This window comes from Crocodylus siamensis, chromosome 4, assembly GCF_052110815.1.
Source record: "Crocodylus siamensis isolate JL-2025a chromosome 4, ASM5211081v1, whole genome shotgun sequence".
Classification (NCBI taxonomy): Eukaryota; Metazoa; Chordata; order Crocodylia; family Crocodylidae; genus Crocodylus; species Crocodylus siamensis.
The window spans coordinates 85,224,470-85,244,487 of NC_143398.1; the positions used below are offsets into that span (position 1 = coordinate 85,224,470).

Sequence of the window (20,018 nt, forward strand, 5' to 3'; positions counted from 1 at the left end):
CAGGTGAGTTCCGTTCATTACTTTGCCTCCTGGGACAGAGGGATTGGGGCTGGACCTGGGAAAAGCTGCCCAGCCAGGGCAGGGGGGGCACATTACTCAAGGAAGGAGGGGAGCATGGGATGCAGGTGTGGCAGTGCTCGGAGCGGGGTTTCTGTCCTGCTGCCGTTTGCCCAGCTGCAGCGGGGGGGGCAGAATGTAGGTGTGGCTCGCTCTGGGCAGAAGGGGGCAACTGGCAGGAGGGCATAGCCCCCACTCCCAGCACTGCTATGCCTGCATCCCAGGCCTGCCAGAGCACCTGAGGATAATTGCAATGGTCAAATCTAACAATAGTTATACAGGAAGAAAAGCTGTGTCCTCGTTGCGGGCAAGTCAACTAAACTGCTTTAAGTCAAGGCACAAAAAGCACCAGCTGTTATGTGTTTGATCAGCTTTGGAAGGCCCTCATTCAGCTTAGAGCAATTGGACAAAGCACAGGAATTAATGAGGCAACTGATGTAGGGTGTTTCATTTTGCAGAAACCCATGATAGTTTCATAGTTTCTAGGGTCGGAAGGGACCTAAGTAGATCATCTAGTCTGACCCCCTGCCATGGCAGGAAAGAGTACTGGGGTCAAATGACCCCAGTAAGGTGTTCATTTAACCTCCTCTTAAAAACCCCCAGGGTAGGAGCCTGCACCACTTCTCTTGGAAGTTGGTTCCAGATCCTAGCCGCCCTGACTGTGAAGTAGCGCCTCCTGATATCTAGCCTAAATCTACCCTCTGCCAGCTTATGACTGTTATTCCTGGTCACTCCTGGCAGTGCTCGGGGGAACAGTGACTCCCCCAATGCCTGTTGATCCCCCCTGACTAGTTTATAACAGGCCACTAGATCTCCCCTCAGCCTTCTCTTTTGGAGGCTGAACAGGTTCAGGTCCCGTAGCTTCTCCTCATAGGGCCTGCCCTGTTGTCCCCTGATCATACGAGTGGCCCTCCTCTGGACCCTCTCCATGCTGTCGACATCCCTCTTGAAGTCTGGCGCCCAGAACTGGACGCAGTACTCCAACTGCGGCCTGACCAGTGTCACATAGAGGGGGAGGATCACCTCTTTGGACCTGCTTGAGATGCATCTGTGGATGCATGACAAGGTATGGTTGGCCTTCCTGACTGCATCCCCACACTGCCGGCCCATGTTCATTTTGGAGTCCATGATGACTCCAAGATCCTTTTTTGCCTCTGTGCTGACAAGAGGGGAGTTCCCCAACCTGTAGGTATGGTGCTGGTTGTTCCTCCCCAGGTGCATCACTTTGCACTTGTCTGTGTTGAATCTCATCCTATTCTCATCCGCCCACACTTGTAACCTGTCTAGGTCTGATTGTAGCCTGTTGCTTCCTTCTAGCATGTCTACATCCCCCCACATCTTAGTTTCATCAGCAAATTTGAACAGGGTGCTTTTTACCCCCTCGTCCAAGTCACTGATGAAGATGTTGAACAGTGTGGGCCCGAGGACCAAGCCCTGCGGAACCTCACTACCCAAGTCCTTCCAGGTTGAGAAGGACCCATCCACCACCACTCTCTGGGCGCAACCCTCCAGCCAGTTGGCGACCCATTTGACTGTGTGGGTGTCAACACCACAATCACCCAGTTTCTTAATGAGAAAGGGGTGAGAGACATTGTCAAAAGCCTTCCGGAAGTCCAGGAAGACTATGTCCACTGCTACCCCTGCATCTAATGATTTAGTGATCTGATCATAAAAGACCACAAGGTTGGTCTGACAAGACCTGCCACAGATGAACCCGTGTTGGTTGCCCCTAAGCATGCAGTCCCCTGCTGGCCCCTCCTGGATGTGTGCCAGAATAATTTTCTCAAACAGCTTGCCTAAGATAAAGGTAAGACTAACTGGCCTATAGTTTCCCAGGTCCTCCTTCTTCCCCTTTTTGAAGATGGGAACCACGTTGGCCCTCTCCCAGTCCTCCGGCACCACACCAGAGCACCACAAGCGCTTGTAAAGCCATGCCAGGGGTCCTGCAATGACTTCAGCCAATTCCTTTAGTACTCTAGGGTGGAGATCGTCCAGACCAGCTGACTTGAATATGTCCAGTCCCTCCAGAAGCTCCTAACTAGTTCCTCACTAACCCTTGGCCCAGGTGTGCCTTCCCTGGGGCCCGAGGGAGGCCCTGCAGGGAGGTGGTTGTTCTGGTCCCTACTTAGGAAGACAGAGGCAAAGAAATCATTAAACATGTTAGCTTTTTTGTCTGGTGTGACAACCAAATTTCCCAACGCGTCCTGCAGGGGCCCCACATTACTCAGAAACTTCTTTTTACCCCCTATGTATTTAAAAAAGGACTTCTTGTTGTCCTTAATCTGGGAAGCTAGTCCCAGTTCCATCTCTGCCTTGGCCTTCCTGACTGCCCCCCCACATCCCCGAGCAACTGCAGTATAGTCATCCCTGGTGATGGCCCCTTCTTTTCATTGGGTATACGCCTCCCTTTTAGCAAGGAGACATTCCTGGATGCTTTTGGTGAGCCATGGAGGCTTGTGTGCCCTCCTGCTCCCTTTGATCCTCGTTGGGATTACCTTCCTTTGGGCTTGGAGGATTGTCTCCTTAAGGAGCGACCACTCTCCTTGGACACCTGGCTCCCCTCCTCTCTGGGACCTCAGCGCTTCCCCAACTATCCTCCTTAGCTCATTGAAGTTTGCCCTCCTGAAATCTAGGGCTGCTGCCTTTACTGCAGGCCTTTGCCACCTTGCGCTGGATGGTGAATTCCAGCAGGCGATGATCACTGTCACCCAGGTGGTCGAGCACCCACAGCCCCCTCACCAGGTCATCTCCCATGGCCAGCACTAGGTCCAACAAGGCATCTCCCTTGCTGGGGCTGTGCACCTCCTGGGTTAGATGGAGGTCCTGCACTCTGTCTAAGAACCTTCATGAGCAGTCAGACCTGGCTGACTGCTCTTCCCAGCATCTGGTGGTGGGGTAGCTAGCAGTGAGCCCCTAGCTGGGCAGGGAGTCCCCACCCACTGCTAGCTGGCCCACTGGTGAATGGAGGCAAGTGGTTGGAACCTGCAATGGCGGGGCTGGGACCTGCCCCAAATTAGTAAGTCTTCACATGGAGAGCTGGCTGGGAACTGCTCCAAAATGAGACAGTCCCCAGCCAGCTCCAGGCTGCACATGCGGACTTCCCCATGCAGCCCAGGGCTGGCCAGGAACTGTCCCAGTCTGGAGCAAGTCCCAGCCACTCCAGGATGGGTGGGAAACACAATTGCAGAGCCAGGGTCAGGACCTCCCTGCTGCCATGTCACGGGGACATTGTCCCAGTCCGAGCTCTGGTGGTGGAGCCCACCCTTTTAGCATGCAGTTCCCAGAGGCAGGGAGCAATCTCCTGACCCCTGCTGCCCAGCTGACCAGAAGCAAATTTGCTCCTTTTTGACTGTCTACATGTGCCTTACTGAGCAGTAATTACTTGGCAGTTAATTTGCTACTTGCATTTTCAGGCAGCAAATTAACTGCTGAGTAGAGCAAATTACTGTACAGTAAGGGTCTGCTTGTGTAGACAGTGATGCTTACTATGCTCTACTGCACAGTAATTTGCTCTACTGCACAGTAAAGCATCCCCTATAGATGCGCCCAGTGTCTGGAGAATTGATTCCTTTCCTGGTCTTAAAACAGTCCTTCCTGGTCATGAACTTTCACAGTCCACCTCTATGGTATTCTCTGTTACAAGCATTCTGGGTTCCTACCATGATTTTATATTTTGATTGTTCAAAACAGGTCAATAGTTACATTGTTGCCCTGCTGAATAGTTAACATTTTTCCTGTTGTCTGCACTACCAGTTATTTAGTAAATCAAGCAAAGTTTTATACCTGAAAATATTTATGTGAAGTCTCCCTGTTGTGACTAAAGTAATATTGTTGATGTCTGCAAGAAAATCCTGGACAGTTCTGCATGGAGACACTCTTCCTCTGCTTCAATCAGCCAGTCATAGACAATAAACTAGTTAATTGTTAGTGTGCAAATACAAGTCTGATATTTCAGGTAGCCAAGTGTAATAGTTTTCTACCCCATTACCACATAAGTTGCATGAATGCTGGCAAAGGGACTCCCAGAAAAGCCAAGACAAGACACTTGAATAGAGCATGGTAAAAGGAGAGGAAAAGAAAAATCTCTTCAAATAATCTTTAGATTTGGTAGGTGACTTGAAAGCTACAATAGTATAAGAGTGAAGCTGTAGATGATATGGTCCAGAAATTGTGAAAGGCAAGGATTTCTTAGGGTGATATCCATGAATGACTGGTGCCTCCCAAGAATAAAGGGGCATCATGGTGGCAAGCAGCGAGTGGGGACCTCTTGCAGCCACCAGCGGTGCTGTTGGTGGTGGCAAGTGGCGAACAGAGATAGCAGTGTTTGCAACTGGGGTTGGGTGGTGAGCAGCGAGCGGGAGACGACCCACAGACACCGCCAGCCACGTCAGCAGTGAGGCAGGGCAGGTGCAAGCAGCAACCACCCACAGAAGCTGGCGGTGGCTTCGGCAGCAGCCAATCTCAGGGGGGCACATGCCCCACTGTGCCTTCCCTTCACGTCACCTATGGTGATATCTTTTATTGAACCAATTATGTAGCTGAGATAAAGTTAGACAAGCTTGCAAATGCAAGACATTCTTGGTCAGGTTTCTGATCACAGGAAGTCAGGCACAGCTTAGTGAAAAACAGCAGAGGGAAGCAGATGAGAGAAATTCTCAGGTTGCAGATATACAATTAACATAGGAAAAGAAGCTGGTCACTGGGAGATCAAGCCCTATCAAAAGGAAGAATTAATTTCACCTTTCTTATGTGGAAATAATTCAGGAGTTGGATAAACTATAATGTGCTATGTCCCAGGGGCCGAGGTAGCAAAGGAAACTTACCTGTAGCCTAGGACAGGAGAGACAGAGAGAGAGAGGGAGAACCCGCATGGCTCGTTAGCCGCCTCTGTGTAAAGCTGCGGCCAGCAACTGATGGTGACATCAGATGCTGGCCGGCAGATTTAAAAATGGCAGCCGCCGCTCCGGAGGCAGCGGATAGCATGGAGAGCAGACAGCTGTCAGGGCCATCCACGGCGCGGGCCCCACTGGACAAACAGAGAAAAGTCAGCGTGCCGGAGGGAGCAGTGGCTTGGAGAGGAAGTTTGACGACTGGTACACTGGCAGGTCAACCCCGAAGCGACGGATCGGGTGAGCAAAGGAAGATTGAGACAACCCAGGAGGATTCAGAGGACCCCAAAGTAAGTGCCGAGGTGGTGGGTGCGGGCTTCGCTGAAGAGGGGCGAGACACCGAAGGACCACCTGGCTGGAGGGAGATCGGGGCAGGTTTGCCGCTGAGAACAGAGGACATTGATTAAGGGAACGAGGATGCAACTAGAAAGCAGCCGAGAGGTGCCACTCCCGTTCATGATAATAGGGAGCTGGTGGAGGGTCAGCGAGGTAGCTGGCACATTAGAACCTCTTAGAGGAGGCGCATAGCACGGGGTGCACAGGGTGATGGGTTTGTGGTGTGGGACCTATTGTTGTAGTGGGTAAGGCACCGGTTCAGGTTGGTGTGAAGGGGTCGACATCAGGACAAGAGTATTCCAAGGATCTTGGGGAACTCGAAGATGAGAGCCGTGTTAAAAGCCTGTGATCCATCACTGAGCGGGCTTGGAGAAGTGGAGTCCACACGTGGCATGAGGCCGGGGTATAGGGGTGGCAGAGCCCCATGTGCAATGGGCAGGCCAGACCCGGGCTACCGAGGGACCCGTGAATTAGCCCTGCCCCACTGGTGTAACAGCAAGTCATGGCAGGAGAGAGCGGGGTTGGCGACGCGGGAGGACATACAACCACAGTAACATGCAAGTCCAGAAGGGGAGTAGCCAATGACCAGGAGAGCAGAGCTCCCAGAAGTGACTCACAAAGGCCCATCAGGGACATGCTATAAACTAGAGGTGCACCAATACATTGGCCCATACCATATTGGCACTGATAAAAGGAAAATTCACATTATCAGCAATCATCTTTTTTTTAGCTGATGTGGCCAATAGCATCACTGATAAATGCTGTGTGCATGTGCGCAGCCACAGTACACACACAGCTAACATGGCAGCTTGGACAGCAGCATCTAACTGGTAATTCTGTTGGGGGAGAAGGGGTGGAGGGGATGGAAGGGGTGGGGGGGCAGATGGATGCCCCTGTGGTGTGGGAGGGAGTGGGGCTGGGGTAGGGGCAGGGGCAGGTACTGCCCAGCTGGGGTAGGGTGGGGCATGGGATGAACCCATGAGTGGCTCCTCTGGGGGGTGCAGGGAGGGGTGGGGGGCAGCTCCTGCTGCTGCGCACCCCCCAAGGGAGGTACAGGGGTGAGAACCCACTGGACCTGTGCGCAGGGCGAGAGCAAGCAGCTGCAGTGGAGTGGGGCCAGAGGCAGCATCGGGCTCTTCCTGGTAGAAGTCTGGGCTGGGTCTGTGCTGAGGGCAGGCAGCTGCGGCACAGAGGGGGAGGCTATGGGTGAGGCTGCAGCAAATTCTGGGGTGGCTGTAGGCCCCCTCTGTAACCCTCCCAGTGCTGCCACTGCCCACCCCAAGCGCAGCCCCAGTCCAGCCCCCCCACTGAGAAGAGCCCAGTGCCACCCCTGCCACCAGCACCAACTTGCAGCAGCAGCCCACCCTCACCCAAAGCACAGATCCAGGAGACACCTCCCCATACCTCCTTCTGGGGGGGCACGCAGCAGCAGGAGCCACCCTGTGCCCCTCCCCATGCCTCCCAGATGATCCACTCATAGCTCTGTATCATCCCCTGCCCCACTCCCTCACTCACTCACTGCAGGGGACTCGATCTGCGCCCCCATGCCCCTTCCTCCAATAGGACTTACCAGCCCAATGCTGTTCTCCAAGCTGCCTGACTGCATATCAGCAGTCAGATCAGTATCAGCTGAGATGGCTCGTTAATAAATGGCCATTGGTATCAGCCCAAAAAATCTTTATCTGTGCACCCCTACCATAAACCCAATATCAATGTTTAATCCATGGTTCTTTTTTTTGAAAGTTACAGTCATATATTTCAAAAGTAACAGTCATTAGAATAAATAAAGAGTAATAGCACTTTGTATAGTAGCATTTTCTTCATACATGGGCTACCCAGAACTTTCTGAATATAAATAATAACTGTTCTGGCCACTTCACAATACAGTAACTGAGGAAGTGAAAGGTTAAGATACTTAAGTCATACAGCTAGTCAGTGGCAGTCAAAAATGCAACACAGGTCTTTCAACTCTATTTCCAGCCCTGTGCTTAAACCAGGGAGACAAAAGTACTTGTTCTGGTAGTATTATTAAACTTGTTTCACAAAGAAGATTAAGTGACTTGTATAAGGCTCTAAGGCAGGGGTCAACAACCCCTGGCATGCAAGCCGAGCATGGCACGCAAAGCCAATTTGCTCGGCACACCATGGCCAGCCCCAGCTCTGGGTATCTGCTGACAGTGACAGGCTGCTTCCAACAGGGTTTGCAGCATCCCACCTGCCTGACGGGAGCAGCCTGGGCTCCCAGCTGACAACAGCTATCCAGAGCCAGGGCTGGCTGCAGCTGGGAGGCTGCAAACAGCTGTGCCGGACTTCAGAGCCCCGGCATCAGCTCTGTACTGGCGCATGCACATAGTGGGAGTGGTGGGGGGGCCTGATGCAGCACAGCCCCAGTCTCTACCCTGCTCCCATCACAGACCTGGCACCTGGACTCCATAGCTTGGCATGGCTGTTTGTAGCCAGCCTGGGCTCTGGCCAGCTGTAGCAAGCAGTGCGCAGGCTGCAAACAGCTGCGTCAGGCTCCAAAGCTCTGCATCAGTTCCATGCTGGTGGTGACTGTGCGCACACCTCCAGGTGGGCTGTGCTGCCCCGCTGTCTGCTTCGAGGAGCACATGCAGTTGTTGCCAGCATGGAGCTAATGCTGGAGCCTGGTGCAGCTGCTTGCAGCCTCCCAGCTGCAGCCAGCCCTGGCTCTGGGAAGCTGCTCCCAGCTAGGAGCCCAGGCTGCTCCCAGCAGGCAGCTGGGACACTGCAAACACTGTTGGGAGCAGCTCAGGCTCCAGCAGCTACCCAGAGCTGGGGTGGCTGCAGACAGCCACAGAGCCTGGGCTGGGGTGGCAGTGGCTTTGGGTGGGAGGCACAGGGCAGCAGGGCTGGGGGGCAGGGGCACAAGCAGTGCATCCTGCCATGTACCCCCTTCCCTCATTTTGTTTTTCTGGCATGCTGGCACTCCAGCATCTTCCAAGGTAGGCATTGTGGTGTTTTTTGGCACTCCAGCCAAAAAACATTGCCTACCCCTGCAAGTCAGCAGCAGGCACTGAAATAAAACAAGTAAGTCCTGATTTCCAGTCTCCTACTCTAAAGTACCTATACAGCACTGTGGAGGTTGCTCAGATGCGCTGTAATTACTATGCTCCAGCTAGCCTTCATATCACATGTATTAGTGTCTCCAAGTTTCAAAATGGTGGTAGGGGCACTTTATCTAAAGCTCATTGTATCAGCTTTAGATAAAGTGCCTCTGTCACCATTTTGAAGCATGGTGACACTGATACACAAGACACTCTGGGCACTTTAATTAGAGCCACTCTCAGAGCAGCTGTAATTAAAGCACTGCCCCCTGCCCCCTCCACCCCACCATCCCCAGACCATATGTATAGACACCCCTAATGACAACAAAAACAACTTGTAGGTCTAGTGTTGTTGCCCTGTGGGGTCAGGCCAACTCTCAGGATCTCAATACTGCACTGTTAGACAGGAGGGTGTGACACAATTGCACATATACAAACACACAAATCAATTAGGTGCATACACACACACACACACGCACACACACACACACACACACTACCAACTCAGGCACATACACATCCAAACCAGCCTAGGCACATGCATACCTATCACCAATTCAAGCACATACACACCAAAAATTAGACAACAATCAGTTGTCAATACCCACATACTCTGTACACATACATGGATCACTAATTCATAGATCATGCGTACAACGACACACACACACGTGTGTGTGTGTGTGTGTGTGTGTGTGTGTGTATTCACCAGTTCATGCACATACCACCCACCTACAAGGTGAGTTCCAAACTCAGATGGTACAGTATGTATGTGTGTGTATGGGGTACTTGGGATACCTGAGGGTCAAGGTGAGAGAGCAAATGTAAGGAGTGAAAGTTGCTAGAACCAGGATTAGAACCAGTAGGCTAGAGAGAAGCTGAGCTGAGGAACTGAGCCTTGGGGTTAAGGTTAAGTGGCCCCAAGATTACTTGAGGTCACAGGTGTAAGGGAAAAAGCCCAGTGGCAAGGAGGAGACAGCCAGGAAAGAAACTGAGACTGAAAGCTGGGAGCTTGGGGCTGGAAACTGAAGCAGACAGCTGGGAGCTTGGGGCAGGAAACTGAAGCAGACAGCTGGGAGCTTGGGGCAGGAAACTGAAGCAGACAGCTGGGAGTTTGGGGGGCAGATAAGTGGTGGCAAGGAGGAAACAGTCAGAAAACAGACAAAAACCCAACTTGGGGTTTTAAAATAACAGGTTTATTAAACAGACAACACACTACACAACCCCATGATGTTACTGGTTCCCACACTCACGCGCGCGCATACACACACACACACACACACACACATACAAGCACTCACAATGGCAGCAGAAGAAAGACTCAGTGGAAGGGTTGGAGTCCAGGTACGGAAGAGAAACAAAGTCCAAGTCCTTTGTTGAAGAGAGTGTGGGGGTGATAGCTACCTATCCAGGCTGGAAAGGGATCTTTGTCCAGAAGGTGTTGTCCAGATTGGGGGTCACCAACTGGGCCTGTGGGTGGATAGGTGGTGTGGCATGGTGCTGGTCCAGATGGAGAGGGTGTCCCAAGGAGTTAGTCTTCACTACCCCTTTTATGGGGCAGACTACCTCTGATCTCCTATGGGGAAGGCCTGTCCAAGCAAGGTCAGTCCTGTTCCAGAGGGCTCCAGGTGTTCTTACTGAGCGTGTGCAGCCTTGGCACAATGGTGGGTCTCATCTTTTGTTTCTTGAATTCTGAGGGTGGTTCCAATGGCTGGGTCATTGGTCCAGGTATTGGTGTTGATGGTTTGGTCATTCAGAAGGAGCTATTTTTAGACCTACTGCCATTGTCTCTCAAGTGGCCTCATTCATCCCCATTCATCCAGAAACCAAGTTACATAGAAGGGGTAGGTATGAGTCATAGGTTATGCAACAAGGCATGGGGACAAAATGGAGACTTGACAAACAAAATGGAAATTTGACATGACTTACGCTAACTTACATATGTAGGCCTAAATCATATAGTATCAGTAAAACAGTGATATAGAACAGTAAAACTCAATATAAACATAATAATTATACAATATAAAGGAGAAAAAACAAAACAAATACAACTTGCTACCAAAATAAAATGCTGAAGCTTATCCTATGTCTTGGCTCACTTATACTTATCTATAGGGAATAGAAAGGGAGACAAAAAGTCAGAAATGGTTGGGGAAGGGCTGGGAATGCATTTTAAAATTTAAAAGACTAGGGGTTTTGCTACAGTGTCAATCATACTAATACAGTAACCCATCTCCTTTATGACGATACCTTTAGCAACAAGACTTCCTACAAACAGACTGGTCTTTATCCTTTAAGAATGAAAAGCAAAACACAGATTCCTTCTTTTAAAGTATATGGGCTTCCAAAATGTGTGGGGGGGGGGTTATCCTCCAAAAAATGTTCTTACAAATTGCAAAATGACTACATTTCTGGAATTTCAGTGCCAAGGAATTAAAACAATGATCAGGCTGTGTTTGTATGCGTCTGTATCAAATTGACTATTGAGCAAACTTTGCTTACATGAGGACTGCCACTGGTCTAAAAGACACCAGAAGAGGGTGTTTCTACTTGGAAATAGGGAGCAGTTCTGCATAGTAGTTCCTTCTCTTTTGGCTCTATAATCACAGAAGCATGATCCTTTCTGTATTGTATTTAACAGCTGCAGTCTTTTGTATAAAAAACCTTATCATCAGTCTCATTGGCACTTTTAATGTTTTTAAGACATTAACAGAGAATTGAGGTTCAAAATGACTGACATTTCTTGGATTTGGGTGATCTCTTGTTTTGATGTTGACGTGTAGAAGATGTACTGGGTGCATTACCTAGTAATGCATCTGAATGTTTGCAACTAATATAGTGTATGGAAGTATCAAGTTTCCAACAGGTTGGACATTCTGCCAGTAAAACTCATCTGTCAGGCTGTCAGCACCTTACTCTCTTTCTCTAGTGACCTATGTGGAAAACGTTCCTGTAAACAGCTGCTCAGATTGTGGGCAGACAACAGGTTGTGTTATATCCACTTTCAGCAGCCTATAAAAGTTCTGTGGATTTGTAGTTTCATCTCCAGGCCCTTGCATGATGTCATCATTTGTGTTTTGAAGCAGATCAAGGTACATTCCATAGCTTAGCCTTGCAGAGTCCATTCCTGTGACCTTCCATTTGCATTGCCACAATTTAAAAGGCTGATAGATCACTAGATGTTTCTATTCGAAGTACAAAAAGCTGATGCATGGATCTTGTAAACAATCTTGTAGATGATTCTCTTTATTGCACTTAAGTCCTTCCACTTTCTTTCCAGAAGGCTTTATCAACTGATGTAATAGATTCAAAACAGGAACAAAATATCTCAGGAATGGTTAAGGAAGGCTGATAAAGACTGGTATTTTGCCAAATTAAAGCACCAGCTGTATAAAGCAATCTCTTTTCCAAGGGTACTATAGATACAAATTTTCAAAAGGACCTGATAAATTTAGGGAGATTTAGGGCTCATCCGTATAAAAGCAACAGTGTACCAAGGAACACACAGTTTAGCACATTCTACCCATCCACGTATGCCGACATGCTGTAGAGCAGAGAGGGACAAAATGGCAAATCCAACCAGTGGCCAGCAGTCCCTGCCCACATCACTCTGGCTGGTCTCCATTGAGAGCCCAGGAGTAGTGGGGACATGGCAGAGCAGGGCTAGGGTCTCCATGGAGACTGGCCCAAGCAGCACTGGCATGACACACAGCTAGGTGGGGAGCTGTTCTGGGGTTGGGGCTGGGGCTGGGGCTGGGGCTAGCATTTTGTGGTGGTGACAGCATGGGCTGGAGCTGGGACAGCCATGATCTGCTGCCTGCATGTCCCTGGGGCAGCGGATCACAGCTCTGCCCCAGCTCTGGCCCATGCTACCACTGCTGCAAGATCCCAGCCCAAGCCCCAGAGAATCTCCCTACCCAGCTGCGTGCCCTGCCAGTGCTGCTCAGCTGGTCTCCATGGAGAATCTAGGAGTGCAGGGCTGTGACAGCCCCATGCTGGCATGGCTCCACCACCCCTGGGATCTCCATGGAGACCAGCCAGAGTGACACAAGCAGGAGCTGCTGGGAAATGAAGTTCACCACTGCCCACCCCTGCCCTAGAGCCAGAAGTTTGCCAGTGAAGTTACTCCCTGTTTGTCCCCAAGAACCATTCTCATGCCTTTGGTCTCTGGTGGAGCAGAGAGCAGGTGCTGGGGACAAGCTTTAGGCACCCTCCATGGTAAATTTCAAGCTGTGAAGCATGTCAGTAAACTCAAGCAAGGGCATGGGGAAGACCTGCTTAGTCACATCCTCTCCAAAACAGGCAGCTGCAGCAGTATAGACAAGTTCTAAGCTCTTTGACACACATGAATATTTTACCTATATTTCTTTCAACACAGTCTGACTTGACTTAATAAATAAAACTACTACATAGGTGCTTTGTAATAATTATTTACAATAACCTTCCATAGACCTTCCATAGTGATTTCCGCAAATAAAACTCAAAGACATTTACAAAAGGAGGTATCATCCCCAGTTTATGGAGGAATAGACAAGTAATAAATTCTTTGGTAACAATTGATCTTGAGATTAGATTATACTATGTGCAAATATTTCCCAGCTATTGCAAATCTTCATTGATATTTGTCCTTTAAAATGTAACATGCAAAGTAAATAAAGAGAGGTAGCTATCTGTGTTAGCCTGAAGTCAGGGTAGAGGAGGGTAGAAGAGATGGCAAGATAGAAGAGACCCTTACAAAGTGAATCAGAGATGAATAAGGTTCTGCGAGCAACTACTCACTTTATTAGATGCTCTAAAAGTTAATAAAATTAAGATTTGTATAATTTTTGCCTCTTTTTCTCAATGACCACCTTACAGGCTTTTTAAAACAGATGTTTCTGTTTTTAACTCAAAAATTCACATCTTGTTTACTGTCAAGCCATCTGCTTTTGATTCCCATCACTGGTCCTGAAAAGAGTACCTTGGACCAGCGGTTCCCAAACTCTGACAGATTGTGCACCACCAATTTAAAACAATACAACCTTAAGTACCACCAGCAAATTTTTGACATATAAAGTAATTATAATAAATCTGTTAACACAAACCACTGACAGGCTGTCTCCATACCACTGATGGTATCCACACCACAGATTGGGAACCACAGCCTTAGATATTACAGACTGTTGTTCATAAGACTCCTGTAACATTGAGTGCACCAGTCCTCCTCATTTTATAGACAGACTGTCAAGGCATAACAAGATCATGACTGCCAAATAGGGTTGAGGATCCATAACCCAGGAAGGCCCAGGGGGCCTGTAGCCCAGGAGGGGAAGAGTCTGTTGGAGGTAATGAGGCCTGAGCCAAGGAAGGGTAGAGAATGCAGGCCTGAGCTAAACAGACAGAGACTCCAGAGGGGTGGAAAGTGCAGGCTGGAGCCCAAGACGGATTGAGGATTGTTCAAGGTAGCAAGGCCCAAACCCAGGACGGGCCAGGATAGTCAAAGGCACTGGGGCCAGAGGCTCCAACAGTGGCAAAGACTGCTCCACGTTTAGATGCCCATATTGTGTGACTGGACACATGGGCTAAAGATCCATGGACCCATGGGTGGCCAGACTGGACAATGGGGCTTAACACCAATGACAAGCAGTGTGCAAGGCTTGGATGTGGCTAAAAGGGGGGATGAGGAAGCCATGTAATTAGCTCTTAAGGTACTGAGTAGTGACACCTGTGTTCATGACTGTGAGATCTGGCTTGGGGAGACCTGGGGCAGCCTCCCTTTTTCTAAACATAGAATTACATCAAGGCATGGCAGATGAATTGAAGGAGAGATTGCCCAAAGCAAATAAAGGTGACAAGAGCTATGGGAGGCTCCAGGGGTATCACCCCTTGGGCAGGATCCTGTCACAGCCATTTTGATGATGAAAATTTCGGATAGTTTGAATATGAATTCTATGCCTGGACAAAAGTTAAGACTTAGAAAAAGCTTATAGTAATTCTGATTTCCCTGGATTCAGAAGAGATTGATTTTTTTTCAAATTTACATTCTTAGATGGTATTATACACTGAAACTTCATACATGCCTACAACCTTGATTTCACTTTATCTCAGCCTTTTTGTTTGTTTTGGGGCTGTGAGGAGGGAAGTTTAACATAGTACTACTTAGAATGTGTGTTTTGTTAATATTTTCCAGGGTTATATTTTGCACTGACCAAAGTAAAAGTCTTTGTTTACAATACATAATAATTTTTTCAGCTGTTTCTCTTTTTGTTAGCACAGTAAATTAGATATTTTTCAAGCCATCATTCTACTTTGTTTATTATTGGTCCTAACCTAAATGCAAAATCTAACAAACATGGAAAATTACAGCCCTACTAAATGTTTAATTATGGGGACCTCTTCAAGTATCTAGTTATCATACTGTCAATTCACCTACAGAAAAATCAACAATACCCACCACAAGGCTGTATTAAAATAATCAAAATCCCCTTTTTGGATGTATTTAGCTACATAAACAGAACCAGATTATGTATCTTGCAAAATACATAATTAGTGTTTATTCTTAACATGGCTTTCACATATTGAAAACATTGAACATATTGTCTACTGGGTTATTTTTGTGCCAGCAGGACTGCAAAATGGGGATAAGAAATGTTCTTAGCAAAGATCACTCTCAACTGTTTCTGCAGAATCCCTTGAAAAGCCAGCCTAATTTTATTATCTAAACTCACTAAAGAGGTACATTTTCTCAGCACAGTAGTGTGCACTTAAAGATCCAGTTTTCAAATGTAATGGCCCTGAAGTGAAATCTGAATTTAGTCACCTAAATCAGCCTATAGGGTTTTCTTGTGTCCCATGAGACATGTGTTGCAGCAACCAACCTTCAAACAAAGTTTCAAAGTCTGGCTTGCTAATTCTGCCCTTGAAACCAGCTAGCAGAGGAGGCTGATGGGTGACATTGATTTCACCATGATACTCTGCTGTGCTTGCAAACCTTGGGCAAGTTAACATGGATCTGTTAAATTGAGTTAGCTTGCTTTTTTTAAGCTCTCTGAGTACTCCCTCTCTCTAACCGTATTGAAATGCTTTGCTTTGCCAACTAAAGTACTTACCTAGTTAATAATTGCATCCACAAAGCCTATTGGTGCTTATCTAAACTAACTGCACAGCCCTTTGGGCAGATATCCCATAGTGCAAAGTTCTATCACTTAGCCCTACGTATTCTGGAATTTTTTTCCTGGCACTTTGTGAAATGTGCGCTCAAACTTATAGGAATCCTGGGACTTTGGGTCAGAATAACAAACTACCATGATTCCTCACCCTGATTCTTCATAATTCATCTGCATTTTGCAAGTTCTGTTTTCAACTTGCTGTTGAGCAACACAATACCATAGCAAAGGAGGTGTGGGAGGAGAAGGGGGGCATCAGAATGAAGGGGCACCAACAGGCATTACCCAGCTGGGACAGGGATCAGGATGGAGCCATAAGCAGCATGTTTTGGGGAGGTATGGAAATAGGGAGGAGGGCAGCTTCTGCCACTGCGTGCACTCCTGGACAAGCATGGTGGTGGGGGCATATGCCCCCAGCTCTGTGCACAGCACAAAGGCAGGCTGCCACTGCAGGCTTTGCCCCAGGTGCCAAACTTCTTTGCTATAGCATGGGGGCAGCATGTAGAATACACTTCTGTGTCATAATTATCATAGTTGTTTATTACAGAACGGATTTGAGGCAGGATCTATAGAGGGCTTGAAATTCTAGGGTGATATGTCTCTAGCTGGAAGAGGTGTAGATAGATGAAACAGAGGTATCACCTCCACATTTGCCTGAAACAGCTTTACTCAGTGGAGTGCTGCTTCTAGACTCAGAGATGAGCAAGACAAGGTAGTGATACAGAAGTGAGATAACCAGCACTGGCAACAGACCTTTGGGATGTTGGACCACTACTTTCCTAAAGAATTGTGCATAGCTCATTCCAAAGCTGCAGAAGGAAAACACCAACAAGACAGCTGTCCTCATTGTCACAGGGAAAAGTCAAAGGGAGGACCCCAAAATACCAGAGGGGAGCCCCGGGGTCAGAAACACCCCCCAGAGGGAAGGGAAAAAAAGTAATAGTAAAGGAAGATACTTACCTGAAGCAGAACTTGTGGTGAAGCCGGAACACAAGGAGGAACCCGCATGGCTCATCAGCCGCACCTTTATACTGCTGTGGCCAGCCAGTGACGTCAGCCGTGATTACTGGCTGACAGAAATAAAACAGGCCGCTGGCAACGAAGAAGGGGGCAGATCAGTACTGGCAGGGGCACCCACAGGAGGTGTCTCTCCACAGCTCCTGCAGGAGCGAAAGGAGCCGGAAGCTGCTTCCCCCGGCGGGGAAGGATGTTTCAGAGCCCATAGCAAGCCAGAGATGGCTGGCCACAGCAGAAGGAGCCATGAGCTGGAGGCAGCTCCTCACAACAGGGAGCCCAGGGAAAAGGGCGGAGGAGCACAGAAAGACCCCAACGCCAGTGGCTACAGCAGAGGGGCTGGAGAAGCCAATGCAGCTCCCGGCACCAGCCCAGGTGGGACCATTGAGGGCACCAGGAGAGCCAAAGAGGCACACCAGGTAGGAGACAAGAGCCAAAGGCAGCATGAGGGGCTGTGGAACATGGCCCTCGGTGGCGTAGTGCTGATCCAGCGGGTGATGAGGGAACCAGCATCCACCAGAGGACCACAGGTGGTCAGAAGAAACAAAAGGCTGGGCAACGAGGGAGAATTGTGGTGGAGTCCATTGGTCACCCCGATCACACACCCAGACTATCAAGGGTAGCTAGTTAGTGACTAGGTGGAGGGAGCCCGGTCAAGGGGCAGTTGGGTCCTTCGGAGTGCATCAGTGATTTTCTTTTGTATTTTGTGTTTCCCACTGGTGGAGGGGTTGAGGGTCAGAGCTCATGGAACCCGATTGCTACTTAAGCCTTGGGGTTGGTTGTTAGACTTAGGGAAAGGGTGGCGGCCTCATAACCCAGGTAGTGTACCACAGGCTGTTTACGCTGGCAGGGGGGACTGCCCCGGGAAAAGTAATCAGGGGCTCAACAGTGGAGAGTTTGGCCAGGAGGACAGCTGTGATCCGTCATGGCTGGGTGTAAGGGCTAGGTAGAGGGGAGTTAGAGCCTCGCAGAAGACCACCAGATAGACATCCTGCAATCAAGAGACCTCCAGTGGTTGGACCCTCCACTGAAATAATATTCAAAGTTGTGGCAGGCGAGACTGGGGAAGACCACACTGGAAGCAAATATATACTTGACAGACCATCAGGGACCATCAGGTGCTGTGCTCTGTGTACTGCATTCAGGTTATGGGGTCTAGGCTGCTTTGTAGAAAATGGTTCACCACCTCATGCTTGAGTGAAAGCATGACATCACTCACAACTGCTCGTAAAATGGGCAGATGTTGAGACCATTACTAGTAGTCCTGTTCCTTTCCCTTTACCTCAGATACTTGTGTTAGAGCTATTTTGCTTTGACTTGACACTAGGACCTGATCTAGGAGCTCCACCAAACTTTCATTTGCTCTGACAGTGTCTTGGAGGTGTCTGGATTCTGATAATTTTTAGACAGTACTGGAGAGGCAACACTCCGAAGAGGACAATCAAATCCAGAAACTCTACAGGATCCATGAAGAAACACAGGAGTGGGTATGACTGCTATAATAGGTATACAATGCCAGATATGTAAACTTACCATCCCTGCTATGAAATAGGGAAGACCAGGCTGCATGCCAGTTTTTAAATAGACAGGTGACATCCAGTCAAGATGATCCACAAGTAGTAGATGGCACAGACATCCAGACAGCCAAAGTAGATGCTAATGCAGTGTGGGATAGCAGTTGAAGGACTGCCAAAAACAGACTTGTTAGGAATCTTTCCACACAAAATTTAAAGCAAAGTCACCGAGAATTAGTGTTATTCCTACACCAAAGAAGATTAATTACTGCAACTTACAACACCAAATAATTCTACTGAAAAAAACAGTGTATGGATACAGGGCACTTTATATGAAAAAACTAAAGTTAATTTAATATGATCCTTCCCAAACACACATAGAGTACCTAACAAGTTACAGCTTGAATACTGCAATTGAGGTTTTGCCTCTTTCCTCACCTCACAACACACCTATCACTGATTTTACTAAAACTTTATTTGTTCAATATTCAATCCATAGAGATATTTTTGTGTCTGCATTCTGAGGGACAAAAATAGTTTAGAGAGAGACCTTATCTACTAGTTTTTTTTAAAACTAAACCCCATAATATTACATTATGTTACATACTATATTGTACGTTAGTATTCAAGTCAATATACAGTAGTACAGACCTGGAATTTCATAGAGTAACTACTTAGTTGGCAACCATCAATCCTCTGGATCATGGTGTATGTGCAAGAGGTCTATGGGCACCTATACACATGCAGTGAGGCTTCTTGGTTGTACTGTAATTATAGCGTGCTGGAGCAGATTCGATAAATTGAGTCTGCTGGAGCATGGTAATTACTATGCTCCAGCAGGCTCCAGCGGACTCCAGTGTCTCATGTATTAGCATCTCCACACTGAAAAATGGCAGCAGGGTACTTTAACTAATGCTCATGCAACCCCTGCTGCCATTTTCAGCATGGGGACTGATACACAAGATGCTCTGAGCACTTTAATTAGAGTGGCTCTCAGAGTCACTCTAATTAAAGCACCCCCCACCCCAGGAGCATGTGTATAAATGCCTGTGTGTGACCATCACACCAAGACCTTCAGTGCATATGTCTAGGCAAAAGTATGGGAGAGTGGAGGCTACTGTAGATCTGCCATCCCCCTTTAGACCATTGAGGCAGAGTACAAAGGCCAAACATTCAGTGCATCAATGGTTGTAGCTTCTGCCAGAGAACAACAGATTAGAGCTGCTTCTGACTGCCTAACACCTCAGCGAGGGCACATTTCTGTAAAGGTGATGTTCCTTACTCTTTCTTCAACCAAGCGCACACAGCCTCCATACAGCATATACTGCAGAAAACACAACAGTTATCATGGGGGTGGGTTTAGATCAGATGTTGCTTACAATGGAAATTTAAAATTAGTGTGGAGAGAACACTAGAAGATATAATATTATAGAAGACCATTTTGTAATTGCAGGAAGGTCGACTCAGTGACTTGATAATCTAACAGAACATAGTGATAGAAAGGATCTATGATTACTGCTGACAGAAGAGCAGAGGACTGGGATGTTCTGCTGCTGTGAGACACCACAATCAAAGACACCAAGACATAAACATAATTTCATAAAATCTTCTGTCCTCTATGACCCTCTTAAGGGTCATAGAAGACAGACTGCACCTCTGAGGATGGACCACTTACAATGTGCCTTAATTTCTCACAGAACATATTTACACAACTTCCTTCAGAAAATGGAATTTTAATCTGTCTTTTACACATGCCATGAATAGCTTTGCCATCAGTAAAACTGTTCACTGGATATTTTTTTCCTAGAACACCTTTCCAAGGATTTGTTACCATGCTTGCTCATCTCGTATCTGGAACTTAAGTCATCAGGCATTAAAATCTCATTTCAGTTGTTGCTTTTATTTCGAGCTAATGGAAATAGTGCCTAACTGCAAACAAACTACAAACCTCTCACAAAGATTTCTCAGGCCAGGAGGAAGCACCATTGTAGGCAATGC

General features: G+C 47.9%; 1 long non-coding RNA gene across 1 annotated transcript in view; it reads right to left on the reverse strand.

Moving 5' to 3' along the window:
- Positions 1–9,577: 9,577 nt before the first annotated feature.
- The window catches only part of LOC149865936 (uncharacterized), an 85,748-nt gene continuing 75,307 nt past the window's right edge, over positions 9,578–20,018 (reverse strand). The window contains exons 7-8 of the long non-coding RNA XR_016441571.1: positions 18,040–18,192; positions 9,578–11,640 (exon numbers count right to left, since the gene is read on the reverse strand). This is a non-coding gene — a long non-coding RNA (uncharacterized LOC149865936). The remainder of the gene's footprint in view (positions 11,641–18,039; positions 18,193–20,018) is intronic.